Source organism: Oncorhynchus nerka, linkage group LG18, assembly GCF_034236695.1.
Source record: "Oncorhynchus nerka isolate Pitt River linkage group LG18, Oner_Uvic_2.0, whole genome shotgun sequence".
NCBI classification, from domain to species: domain Eukaryota; kingdom Metazoa; phylum Chordata; class Actinopteri; order Salmoniformes; family Salmonidae; genus Oncorhynchus; species Oncorhynchus nerka.
Genome location: NC_088413.1, coordinates 29,839,184 through 29,852,927, shown reverse-complemented (window position 1 = coordinate 29,852,927; position 13,744 = coordinate 29,839,184). Strand labels below are relative to the sequence as shown.

The following is a 13,744-nucleotide window of genomic DNA, read 5'->3' as shown; positions in this document are numbered from 1 at the left end:
GAGAGACACATGAGTCGTACACAATAAAGATATGCAGAGAAGCCCGATACAGCAAGGTCATTATCTGAGAGAAGAAGACAGAAAGGCCATTATCTGAGAGAAGAAGAGAAGAAACAGGCCAATTATGAATCAAGTAAGTGTAACAAAACAGCGGCTGCTGGTTCCCGCTAACTCTATGATGATGGTATTCATAGGGTGGTATTTTGTATTCCTGGTTGTTACATATTCCAGGCTTCTTCTGTCTTATCCCCTCTACTGCAGACGAGCCAAGCACAGTGGGTGGGGTGATGTTGATATGAGGCAACGTGATTGGATGGAACTGATCAAAAGTTTTGAATTCTGGTTGGATGGTCGTCAAGGCTGGTCATCAAGGCTGGTGACTGTCTGTTGTCATGCTGGGATGGATCTTTAGAATAGGTTTGGAATGTATTTGTTAAAAGCTAAATGATCCAACATTATTTATAAGGGTATATTATATATCTACCACTCATTCACTATATTCATTTTTGTTCTTCAAAACATTTATGGGAAATACATATTATTACGCTCAAACTATAAATATATATTTTTTTTTTATTAATTGGAAAATACAGATATTCTGGACATGGTGACATTGAAAATTGTTATTTTTGTATCTATTTCTTGACTTTGAAATAACATTTAAGAATTTTATTTAAGAAATTATTACAAAATAGCTAGCTACAATGTATTAATATAACAAAAATAGCCCCAGTATGTATGCCTTCAAATATCAGTAATTTAATAACATGAATAATATCTAACAAATCAAATGTATTATAATAAATACAATCATATTACATAATATTGAACAATTATTTATATAATATAACAAATGCTGGTGTTGAACATTTAATAAGCTACTTTTCATTTAGCAAAAAAATAAATTGTAAAAAAATTTCACCAGCTAAAGATGTCGCAATAACAGCAAATCTAACTGAAACGGACCTTCAAACACTATTTATCTCAACGTCAGCTTTTTGGCTCTAAGCACTTCTGGCCGATTGGACACGGTAGCTTCTAAAGGTCGTTGGATGGTTGACCTGGTGGCTAAGAGGGATTATGGAGTTATGGTTACGTGGTGTTTTCTCTTTCTATTCCCCTACCTGTCTGTGCATCTCAGAGCGGCTGTGTGTGTGTGTGTGTGTGTGTGTGTGTGTGTGTGTGTGTGTGTGTGTGTGTGTGTGTGTCAGAGCTGTGGCTGCTGTCCACTCCTCAGGCCGGCTTAACATTGCCATTGTGTTGAGCCCTGGCTGGGAGATTAATGCTGCCCGGTAACACTTCAGATTAGGCCAGATGACAAATATATAGTCTTACCTCTTACCTAACCTGTTAGAGCTCTGGGGGGAGATGAGAAGGGACTACACACTTTCTCTCCATCTATACACCTACTGTTTTAAGACCACCATTATGTCTGTCTTTCCCTCGCCTTCATCTCTCCCCTCGTTCCTCTGTTCCTCTGTCTCGCCCTCGTCCCAAAATCACACTTAAATTACAGATTACAGACACAAAAGCTCTCTCACTAAAAACATCCTCTTATTTGACTTTGCATCCATTTACAAAATAAACCTCCCACCTGACCTGTGCTACTCTCCTACAGTAGTTTAACTTCCCTCAACTAAACAACATAAAAGTCACACCTAAAACAGCCACAAAATTAACAAATACACAGTACTACACATTAACTAAAGCTAACAGTACTACAAATGAACTAAAGCTAACAGTACTACACATTAACTAAAGCTAACAGTGATACACATTAACTAAAGCTAACAGTACCACAAATGAACTAAAGCTAACAGTACTACACATTAACTAAAGCTAACAGTACTACACATTAACTAAAGCTAACAGTACTACACATTAACTAAAGCTAACAGTACTACACATTAACTAAAGCTAACAGTACTACACATTAACTAAAGCTAACAGTACTACACATTAACTAAAGCTAAGAGTACTACACATTAACTAAAGCTAACAGTACTACACATGAACTAAAGCTAACTGTATTACACATGTTATGCACTGCAGCTGTCTAGGGCTTCCTCACTCTGTCTCAGTCTAACAGCCCAGAGCTGCATGCGACTGAGGACTACCGAGGACTATGCTGGTCATCTATCACAACACACAGGGATGTCTGCACGTACTACCACCGTAAGCACAATCCACCGGCAGCCCCAATACATCTGCATATGAGATGCAACAAATGCTGGGGATGGTAGAAAATAAGTGTGAGAGTGTGTGTGTGTGTGTGTGTGTGTGTGTGTGTGTGTGTGTGTGTGTGTGTGTGTGTGTGTGTGTGTGTGTGTGTGTGTGTCTGTATCCACATGGTGAAGGCAGCTCAAGATTTGGTTTGAATGATTCATCCTGCTGTTCTACACTCATCCAGGAAGAGCTGACTGGTAGAAAAGCAGGAATCATCTCTCTCTGGCCCTAGAACATTGCATAAACGGATTTAGCTACCTGGGCCTAGCAGCCGAGCGAGGACACCAGACAATAAAGGAAAGGAACGGAGTGGAAGCTCCACATTTAACATTTAAACAGTCATTACCGACGGCCGCACCATTCATTCCCAACATTGTTTTTGCTTGCGTAAGGGAGATATGCAATGCAATCTCAGGCCTGGTCTGAGGCTGGCCTGATCAGGGCCTAAACAGTACATAGAGAAAGAAAGAAAGAAAGAAAGAAAGAAAGAAAGAAAGAAAGAAAGAAAGAAAGAAAGAAAGAAAGAAAGAAAGAAAGAAAGAAAGAAAGAAAGAAAGAAAGAAAGACAGAGAGAAAAAGAGGGAGAGAAAGAGAGAGAGAGAGAAGGAAGGAAAGAGAGAAAGAGAGAAAGAGAGAGAGAGAAGGAAGGAAAGAGAGAAAGAGAGAAAGAGAGAGAGAAAGAAAGAGAGAGAGAGAGAGAGAGAGAGAGAGAGAGAGAAAGAGAAAGAAAGAAGGAAGGAAAGAGAGAAAGAGAGAAAGAAAGAAGGAAAGAAAGAAGAGAAAGAGAGAGAGAGAGAGAGAGAGAGAGAGAGAGAAAGAAAGGGTCCATCCTTATACTGATTAAATAACAGTTAGATACAATACACTGGGCAGTCAAATCTCTGTTAATTAACACATGGAGGCTGGAGGATGGGGATAATGGGCCACTATTGTGAGAAAGAAATGCAATAATGAAGTGTGGATGGTCCGACCAGTCTAATTACAAGGGATACATAACTCAGGGAGAGAACGAAGTCTTGTTGGTCTGGATGGCTGTACTCATAGTTACATAGTCATGGTTACACACAGTTGTCCCTTATCGCCTTAACACTAGAGCCGCTAAAGCAGTCATTTTGACTGCTCATTCATTAAAAAAACAATATTACTCTGCCATTTTTTAAAAGTCATTCCCCCCTCCGTCCTTGGCTTGTCCTAAATACGTCTCACACAATGCCATTGTTAGAATCTTAATATGACGAACAGAACTGGTGTTCTTGTAGCATGGTTTTCTCACCGTTGCCCCTGCTCCGATCTTAATGACATAATGATGTCATCACCAATTGTTAATGAAGAACAGGGCGGACCATTCTATTGTATTGATCCAGTCTAATTATAGGCCTAATCTCAAAATGGTACGTACCCTATATCAGTTCACCCAATCAAAGCAGTCGTATCGGTCTCCTCTGGCCTCCTTGGAGTAGGCTACACAGTGAGAGCGTGCGTAATTGTACACGCTGAACGGCTTTCAATATCTGGGCAAAGGTCCACATCTGGCAGCAGGTGAGCGCGTGTCGGAGAATGTGGTGATGAGGCTTGTGGAACCTTACATCAGAAGGGGACAAATGTCACTTCACTGTCATCGGCGGACAAGTTGCTTGCAAAGAAAACAACTCCGGTCGACACCATGAACAAAGGGAGACGGGAGCTCCCTCCCTCTGCGCAAAATAAGGCACTTGCACAGCCGTTGTACCACAGCTGTGCTGAAGAATGACAAGACAACTCACATTTACCAATACAAGGCAAGAAATAAAGTTTCTGTCATGAGCACCACGCATCCGACAGTTGACATCGACCGTGACTCCATAAAGAGAAAATCGGAGCCTATTACGCACTACAACCAAACAAAGGTATGTCAAAGTGTGTCAAGCAAGTGAAAGTTACAAAAATGTGTGTCGACTGTAATGTAAGCATGAGCTGACAATAACTGACTATTTTTGACTGCTGTCATACTGACACTTATATGAATTATCATACCATTACTGATTTCCTTTTGTGTTCATCAAGCTTATAATTATGTTTTCATAATTTGACCAAGCTTCTTGACCGTGCGTCTTGGTGGCTGGGGTATTTATTTGTATTTTGTCGCTCTAAAAATAAGCTGTTACCGTGCTCTAACACACATGCTTTATGTTTCATAGTTGTAACAAAGACAAACAAATTGTTGCGTTTGTTATGTTTTTACAGCAGGGATGGGCAACGCTGAGCTCATCATCAGGGGCTGGAGTGGCTCGCGGGTCTGCGCACCCACAAAAAAAATATATAGTTTTATAATGTCATCCAAGACCGTCATAAACACATCCAAATGATTATTTTTGAGATAGCATATATGAAACGTATTAATTACGGTTCTAATGTTGCAGGCAGAATGTTTGAAGGGGGGTTCCTCGGGGCCCAGCGGCTCTGGTGTTAAGGAATACTTACATTTGAAATTCACATCATGGACATCCACTACATTTCACTATGTGACATTTCAAAAATCTACTACACTTTAAATGCCCGGATGTCATACTCAGTTCGTCTTTTTTTATTTAGTAGAATTCGCTGCACACATTTGAGGAAGATAATAGTCTTTTCACAAACACATGTTCGACAACAGCTGGAAATCAGAACGGAGGACGTGCTCTACAAAAATGAACGAAAGGCGCGCAACAAGTGCGATTGCGCATTCTCAGTATGGATGAGTAGTATGCTAATATTTGTTGCATACTGCATACTTTGTACTAAACAGTACGTTCTAAATAGTATGTAGTACGATTAGTACACTGTATGCAGTTTCAGTAAGTAGTAGGCAAGCCAGATTTGAACATGGCCATATTATTTCTGTGTTACTCTTGGTCCTCTATACGTTCACCTGTTCTCTGTATGTATGTGTGTATTTCAGAGGAGTTGGAATAAAGCAGAAGACACGTTTCCCTTGGAAGTCCATGTGGAATAAAGTGCTGTTCTTCCATTGGTCTCGCTATATTAATGTGGTTCGGCACCGTGAGTAATCAGCTCATTACAAGAGAGCGGCGAAGCTGCTTATGGTAAAGCAGAGCGTTCATTAATTACACACCGCGTCCAGACGCACGCAGAGACACAACCGCACTACAACTGTCTTGTGACCTTTTGGACTTCAGGTGAAGAATCACATTCTTTCTATATGAAAACACAAGGGTTTTCTCTGGAAATGATTGATGCGGTGAGTTACTAATGGACCAAAGGGCACCTGTAAATGAACTGTTGGAAGGCTATTATACAACAATAATGGATATAGGTCACCTGGACTGGAGATTATTAGCAGTCTACCTATGTCTGCTACAATGGATTAAACTTCCCTTTGAGATATATATTTTCATTGTACTGTACATGGTCCCGGTCATACATTTAATGTATAACCCGATGAATAGAAAAATAACCAATATGTATTTTTTTAGAGGGAAGGAGAGAGGAGCTATATTTGACCAGATTGTATATACACTATACAACAACAATGCATATGTTTTAGAGGGGAAAGAGAGAGGGCCTCATATAGCAGCCATGTCTCACGACTTCCCTCACGATGCCTTTAAGCTTCCTCTTCTCCTCAGACAGTAACAGCTGATGCCTCAGACCGATACACAAACAAACTACACACCAAGCTACAGGGAGCCATAATGACTTAATGCAAAGTGACAGACTGCACATACTGAAGAGGTTTGCTGCGCTGTGCGGTGGTTATTTAAAGGCTACTCTCCCCAAACGACACCCAGGACACAGATTAAAAGAGGAGGGAGGGATAGAGGAGAGGAGGGATGAAGGGATGGAGGAGTGGACGGGTGGAGGGCCGTTGTGTGGTGTCAGGGACTCACCAGTCAAAGGGAAAGTGGCCATCAGAACAGGGTTCAAATACTATGTGAGATCTTTCAAATACTTTGAGCCTTTAGTCTGGACTTTAGACTGGACTTTAGCCTGTCTGGACTTTAGCCTGTCTGGACTTTAGTCTGGACTTCAGCCTGTCTGGACTTTAGTCTGGACTTCAGCCTGTCTGGACTTTAGTCTGGACTTCAGCCTGTCTGGACTTTAGCCTGTCTGGACTTTAGTCTGGACTTTAGCCTGTCTGGACTTTAGTCTGGACTTTAGCCTGTCTGGACTTTAGTCTGGACTTTAGCCTGTCTGGACTTTAGTCTGGACTTTAGTCTGGACTTTAGCCTGTCTGGACTTTAGTCTGGACTTTAGCCTGTCTGGACTTTAGTCTGGACTTTAGCCTGTCTGGAGTGCTAGTTGGGCGTGTTTGAACCCTGGTCTGGAAATGATAGGGGGGGTGGGGCTGGGGAGCGGTGCGGTGCGGGACTTCAGGGAGTGTAGCAGGCCTATGCGGTCTCTGGTTAACGAGGTTAAGGTAATGGAGTTTTAAAGGGGAACACCTTCAGAGGGATTTGGAGTGTCTTTGTACTACAGGGACTAAGGGCAATAGGGCCTGTACTGACGGTCTCTGTGAGATTGTTCATGTTTACTAAAGGGAGGCCCTCTGGTCTGTAATGACCAAATACAGTTGAAGACGTGGCCCTAATGCACTCAAGCTGCTGCAGAGAGAGAGAGAGAGAAAGAGGGACGAGAAAAGAGAGGGAGACAAAGAGAGAGGAGATCAAAAATAAAGAAAGAGGGAGACCTATTGCACTGGGACAAATACTCAGACATAAGAGAATCTTTCTTTCCCCAAATTATCCGCCATTACAAATCATTTTAAACTATAAAAAAATAACGAAAATATCTAATATGCATTGGGTAAAAAAACAAAATGTGCAGTTTTGGCACGTAAATATGTGGCCTCCTGCCACAAGCTGAGGGAAAGCCAGTGAAAAGCAACAATGTAACAATAGTATTTGCTATTTAGTTTGATTTGGCTTTCATTACATTATTATTCTCATGACTAATGTTGTTGTTAATATCATTACCACTACTATTAGGCCTCCTATTATTATTATTAATAGTAGTCTTCGTATTATTAGTATTATTAGTATACTTATTATTATTATTATTATTATTATTAGTATTATTAATATACTCATTATTATTATTATTATTAGTAGTAGTATTATTATTCATAATATTAGTATTAGTATATGTATTATTAGGAGTCATATTATTATTAATAATATTATTAGTATACCTTTTATTAGTATGATTCATATTATTAGTATTATTAGTATACGTGTAATAATTATTTTTAGTATTATTAGTATTAGTAGTATACATCGTTGCGGTATTATTATTAGTATATTTGTATACTCATTATTATTATTAGTAGTATTATTAGTATACTTATTATTATTAGTAGTAGTAATATTGTTAGTACTTTTATTATTATTATTACTTTATTACTGTTAGTCAGATTAATGTAGTTATATGTGTACTTCGACATGGTCAGTAATATTACTTGCAATGTCAATAAAGTCTATTGAATTGAACAGAGAGAGTGAGGGAACGCTTTTACTTTCTCAAAGGGCTTGGTGAAAATCTACTTTCACATGGGAAAGGGGAACCAAATGGCACCCTATTCCCTATATGGTCCAACTCCTTTGAGGGCTCTGGTCCAAAGCAGTGCATTATGTAGGGAATGGGGTGCCATTTGGGACGGAGACACAGAGTCCTGTTCTGTTTGGAATGAATCAATCAGGTTTTTGAAAAGAGGAGTGAGAAGAAGGTTCACAAGGTCAAAAAACAACTCCTTTCACTTTCCACCCAAATCAAAACTCAAAAGTGAAGCAGGCAAAGAGCTTTCTGAAAGCGGAGAGTCAGTGGCACACCGTGGCTTTTCAAACACTGTGTCAGTGTCCCAAATGGTTCCCTATTCCCTACTTTTGACCAGGACTAATACAGGGTTTGGTCACAAGTAATTCACTATAGGGAATAGGGTGCCATTAGGGACACAGCCAGTGCTTTATTCTATTCTTCCAAGAGGAAGAGCGGCCTAGACCTTTTCTCTGTACCACTCTGTAATGGGGACGGGGTGACTTGTCAAGCTTGGCCCTTGGACAAAGAAAACCTCTTTTGGCATCAAATGAAGAAAACCCACCAACTCTCCCCCTGTATGAGTGACTAGGCCTAAATCCTGACCTGTATGAGTGACTAGGCCTAAATCCTGACCTGCATGACAGTCTCTCTAGCAGTGAGTGGAGAAAGAAGAAAATCCCCCACGCTGCCATTATCACTCGTTTATCCAAAGCTTTGTCAAAGCGTTCTGTAGCTGGAGAATGATATAATGTCAGCCTGAACAAAGATGGCCGCCACCGCCTCAGACTGGAAATGGCGAGGAGAAATGCTCTGTAACACTTTACCTAAAGCCTTAGGTAACATGCTTTATTACTTGTTAGACGTATGCATGAGCCCTAGAAACGAGTCTTTAAATGCATTATAACAGCATTATAATGCACTATAACTTCAGGCTTAAAGGCGCAAAGTGTTACCAAATTGTCATTGTCCCTGAACACATTCTATAGACGTCCCCACCTTACGACAAGGCTCCTTGACAAAATCAGCTTCTCTACCAGGGAGGAAATATTACAGCTCAAAGTTCTCCTTTCCTTCCCGAATCCTGACACTTGTTAAAATGGCAATTGAAAGTTACTGTGCAATCACTTGTCTTCTTCACACGTGTCTTCCACCCAAATTGCAGAGCAACATTTTTTCTCTCCTCTTCCAAAGCACATTAGGCGTGCAGCCTAATCAAGGCAAATTGGGCTTAATTGCCTCCTCCCAAAGAGAAGTAACAAGGGGAGAGAAATTGAATAGAATCTGGTGCACTTGTGTCGGAGTTGGTGTGTTTTTCTTTCTCGTCTAGCTTCTCTGATTACTCAGAGAGAAAGAGACAGACGGAGAGAGAGACCACATGAGGAGAGTGGGCCCACAACAATATATACTTTCTATGCGATTACATTCAAACTTTGTGTGATTACATTCAGCAAATACATTTCACTTTCACTTTTCAAAACAGACTATGACTAAAGCCTTTGGGGTCAATAAGAAAAATACATCTCCAAAAAGAGAGACAAATTGACTAGACTCAAGGGGCTAAGCTGCAAAACAACTAAAGAGAAAAACACAAACTCATTTGGTTGACATTGATTTCACACACAGCCTCTGCTGCAGAGCTGTGTCTCTGCCTGGGTCCTAGTGGACGTTTTTAGCAGTTTAATATTGGCAGTGGGAAGCGCCATGGAACAGAAAAACACTATCGGTTATTGCCCACCAATGATTTCTAAATCTGTGGGGAACAGCTGATCAAGCTGGGTGATCAATGTGTATCTATGTATGTCTTGAAGGTAGGCTCAATACATACACACACACACACACACACACACACACACACACACACACACACACACACACACTAGGCTTGGGAGGTATCTAGATTTTCATATTGTCCTACCGTCCTTCTCTCATACTGGGATTTACAGTGTTTCTGGCATAGCACACAAGGGGGCGCTAAAAACGCAAGAAAAGTCCATTGGGCCTCCATTACCAGAATGCTAACCAATTTAGCGCAAACTAATATCGAAATCACATAGACGCTGTTATCTAAATGCTAACAAACAAAAAATAACAAACTAATTGCAAAGACAGGCAAATTCAGCTCTCAAAGTTATAAAAGCACAGCTAGTAGCTACTGAATGTCATTTTTGGTGAAAGTGAACGAGATAAATTGTGCAAATGAACAAAGTTGTGATGCATGCTTTTCTGTAGGAAGAGCCGCAAGAGTACATGGAGCAGAGGGGAGAAGAATGGAGGAGAAAGACAACACTAGAAGGAAGCACAGGGAAACAATGGCAGCTGTACAACTCTTTGACTTCTGGTAGAAAGCTATAATGAGATATCTGATGGCAAACATTTAGTAGTGAATTGCATATAAGTGTAACTTCATCACCTCATGTGCACCTCACAACAGAGACTCTCCAATAGATAATGAATGCTATTCACTCACCAGCTCGCTTTCTCCAATTGTGCTATTTACAAACAAACTCGAGGCTGGCTCGAATGTTCTGGGGTACAATGGTAAGCTTCATAATGTAAAATAATGTGACCGGTGAAATGAGGAATGCTATCTGCTTTATCTCCTAAGGTATCTCCTAAGGTATCTCCTAAGGTATCTCCTAAGGTATTGCACAAGTTGACTGCAGGGAACAACGTAAAACGTATCTCTGATATCTGATGCAGTGTCTCTGCAGTATCTCTGATATCTGATGCAGTGTATCTGCAGTATCTCTGATATCTGCTGCAGTGTCTCTGCAGTATCTCTGATATCTGCTGCAGTGTCTCTGCAGTATCTCTGATATCTGCTGCAGTATCTCTGATATCTGCTGCAGTGTCTCTGCAGTATCTCTGATATCTGCTGCAGTGTCTCTGCAGTATCTCTGATATCTGCTGCAGTGTCTCTGCAGTATCTCTGATATCTGCTGCAGTATCTCTGCAGTATCTCTGATATCTGCTGCAGTATCTCTGCAGTATCTCTGATATCTGCTGCAGTATCTCTTCAGTATCTCCGTGTAGAAACTCTTCCCTCGTCATCCACACCGGTCCAGAGCCAGAAGAAACATCACAAGGTCTCAGAGGACACAGCCCTCCTTCTGTTCAACACAAACCCAGATTATCGGTTGCTGTTCAATTTTCCCTCAGTGTGGAGTCTGGTGCCAAACCCCGGAGCTACAGATTGATGGTCACGCCAGTCAAACAGAGCCGCAGGCTCCTCTGTTCCCCAGAGTGGGTGAGATACTGCATGGGCCGGATGGAAACCACACGGAGGAAGGCCATTTTGGATCCAGCATGGAGGACACTATGGTGTCATTTGGATAGACTGGACATAATGAGAGAAACAGGAAACTATGTTGGTGACCTTGATAAAGCGTTGACGTTACTGTGAATGATCTTTGCTTCATGGTTGAGTGAAGTACAGGCCTCTACAGTGCAACTATTTTACTCGCATATGCCCCTAAATATTTATATTTAGCTGTGCGACCTGGAATTTTTATTCATGAGAACCAGTGCACATAGATAATTGTTGCACTGATTACTTCACTGTACCGCAGCCCCTGAGAGCCATGGAGAATACACTGAAAGCAGATTTATGACCGTCATGCTTGCAACATTACTACAAACGGTTTGTGTGTGTGCTACAACATCTTTCAACTAAGGCACACAGAGTAGAGAGCCTACAGTACCCGAGAGTATCCAGGTAGGGCCTACAAAAGTACCCGAGAGTATCCAGGTAGGGCCTACAAAAGTACCCGAGAGTATCCAGGTAGGGCCTACAAAAGTACCCGAGAGTATCCAGGTAGGGCCTACAAAAGTACCCGAGAGTATCCAGGTAGGGCCTACAAAAGTACCCGAGAGTATCCAGGTAGGGCCTATAAAAGTACCCGAGAGTATCCAGGTAGGGCCTACTAAAGTCCTGGAGAGTATCCAGGCAGGGCCTACTAAAGTCCTGGAGAGTATCCAGGTAGGGCCTACTAAAGTCCTGGAGAGTATCCAGGCAGGGCCTACTAAAGTCCTGGAGAGTATCCAGGCAGGGCCTACTAAAGTCCTGGAGAGTATCCAGGTAGGGCCTACTAAAGTCCTGGAGAGTAGCCAGGCAGGGCCTACTAAAGTCCTGGAGAGTATCCAGGCAGGGCCTACTAAAGTCCTGGAGAGTATCCAGGCAGGGCCTACTAAAGTCCTAGAGAGTAGCCAGGCAGGGCCTATAAAAGTCCAGGAGAGTAGCCAGGTAGGGCCTACTAAAGTCCTAGAGAGTAGCCAGGCAGGGCCTATAAAAGTCCTGGAGAGTAGCCAGGTAGGGCCTACTAAAGTCCTGGAGAGTATCCAGGCAGGGCCTACTAAAGTCCTGGAGAGTATCCAGGTAGGGCCTACTAAAGTCCTGGAGAGTATCCAGGTAGGGCCTACTAAAGTCCTGGAGAGTATCCAGGCAGGGCCTACTAAAGTCCTCCAGGAGAGCCTACTAAAGTCCCAGGCAGGGCCTACTAAAGTCCTGGAGAGTATCCAGGCAGGGCCTACTAAAGTCCTGGAGAGTATCCAGGTAGGGCCTACTAAAGTCCTGGAGAGTATCCAGGCAGGGCCTACTAAAGTCCTGGAGAGTATCCAGGTAGGGCCTACTAAAGTCCTGGAGAGTATCCAGGCAGGGCCTACTAAAGTCCTGGAGAGTATCCAGGCAGGGCCTACTAAAGTCCTGGAGAGTATCCAGGCAGGGCCTACTAAAGTCCTGGAGAGTATCCAGGTAGGGCCTACTAAAGTCCTGGAGAGTATCCAGGTAGGGCCTACTAAAGTCCTGGAGAGTATCCAGGTAGGGCCTACTAAAGTCCTGGAGAGTATCCAGGTAGGGCCTACAAAAGCCAAACCGCCAAGAAATGCATATATTCCTAACTATAGATGATTCAACGGAAAACAACAATGGCTTTAACATGTTTTAGGAAGAATATGTTCTCAACAAGTCTGAATCAAATCAGAAAGCGTGACAATGATGGACTCAGTTCCAAAACGTGTAAAAAGATGCAGCTCTCGATCAGTTAAAACAAACAGTCTGACAAGAACAAGAAGCCTCTCAGTGTTGAGAACCTCACCACTACTGGGTCCCGTCATAGAAAACCGCGGGGGCCGTCGTCATTGTATTAATTAGTGCGCGCACAGCCGCCACAATAACACTAAATGTGTGGTATCTCTGGTTAGTCCCACAGTCTGTCACTGGAGTCTGTGTTGATGGATTGGGTTAACAAGGTTTGGACACGGTCTAAGCTCTTCCCATGTTCCCCTCTTCACTCGCTGAAAGACTTCCAGATGATACTAAACCAATTTTCTCACTAGAGAAACACACACACAGGCAAACACACACACACACACACACACACTTCTCCCATGTTTCAAGTTCGAGAATAGTATAACAAATTCCTGCATTCGGGAAGGTCAATAAATCAATGAGGACAGTGTTTTCTTTGGGCTAAATGTTTGAGCGGTGGCTGTGGAGTGACGTACGTGTGTGTCTGTGTGTGTGTGGGATGTTTCCTCTCCCACGCTAAAGTGTCCCTGTTAGGCGGGAGCACCGTAGCTGTAATTGACAACGGATGGAAACAGGAAATAATTTGATCCCTGTATGCAACCGGAGACAAGGAGGAGAGAGGGAGGCAGAGAGGGGGAGAGAGGGAGGCAGAGAGGAGGAGAGAGGGAGGCAGAGAGGGGGAGGACAGGGAGGAGAGAGGAGAAAGACAGAGAAGAGAGATTAGGGAGAGAGAGGGGAGAGGAGGGTGGGCCGGGAAGTGAGGGAAGCGCAGGGAGAGAGGGGGACAGAGAGGAGGAGAGAGGGAGGCAGAGAGGAGGAGAGAGGGAGGCAGAGAGGAGGAGAGAGGGAGGCAGAGAGGAGGAGAGAGGGGGACAGAGAGAAAGAGAACAGAGAGAGGGAAGGGGACAACGGAAACGCTCCTAATGGTTAGTGTAGATTCCGTCAGACAGAGAGGAGGTCAGGGGTCGGGGTTCACTC

The 13,744-nt window shown here is 42.7% G+C and overlaps 1 long non-coding RNA gene across 1 annotated transcript; it reads left to right on the top strand.

Annotated features, from left to right (window-relative positions):
* The first annotated feature begins 3,655 nt into the window (after positions 1–3,655).
* LOC135561847 (uncharacterized) lies at positions 3,656–7,698 on the top strand. Its single transcript, XR_010459685.1, has 2 exons — positions 3,656–4,112; positions 4,450–7,698. It is a non-coding gene; the product is annotated as an uncharacterized LOC135561847 (long non-coding RNA).
* Positions 7,699–13,744: the final 6,046 nt, after the last annotated feature.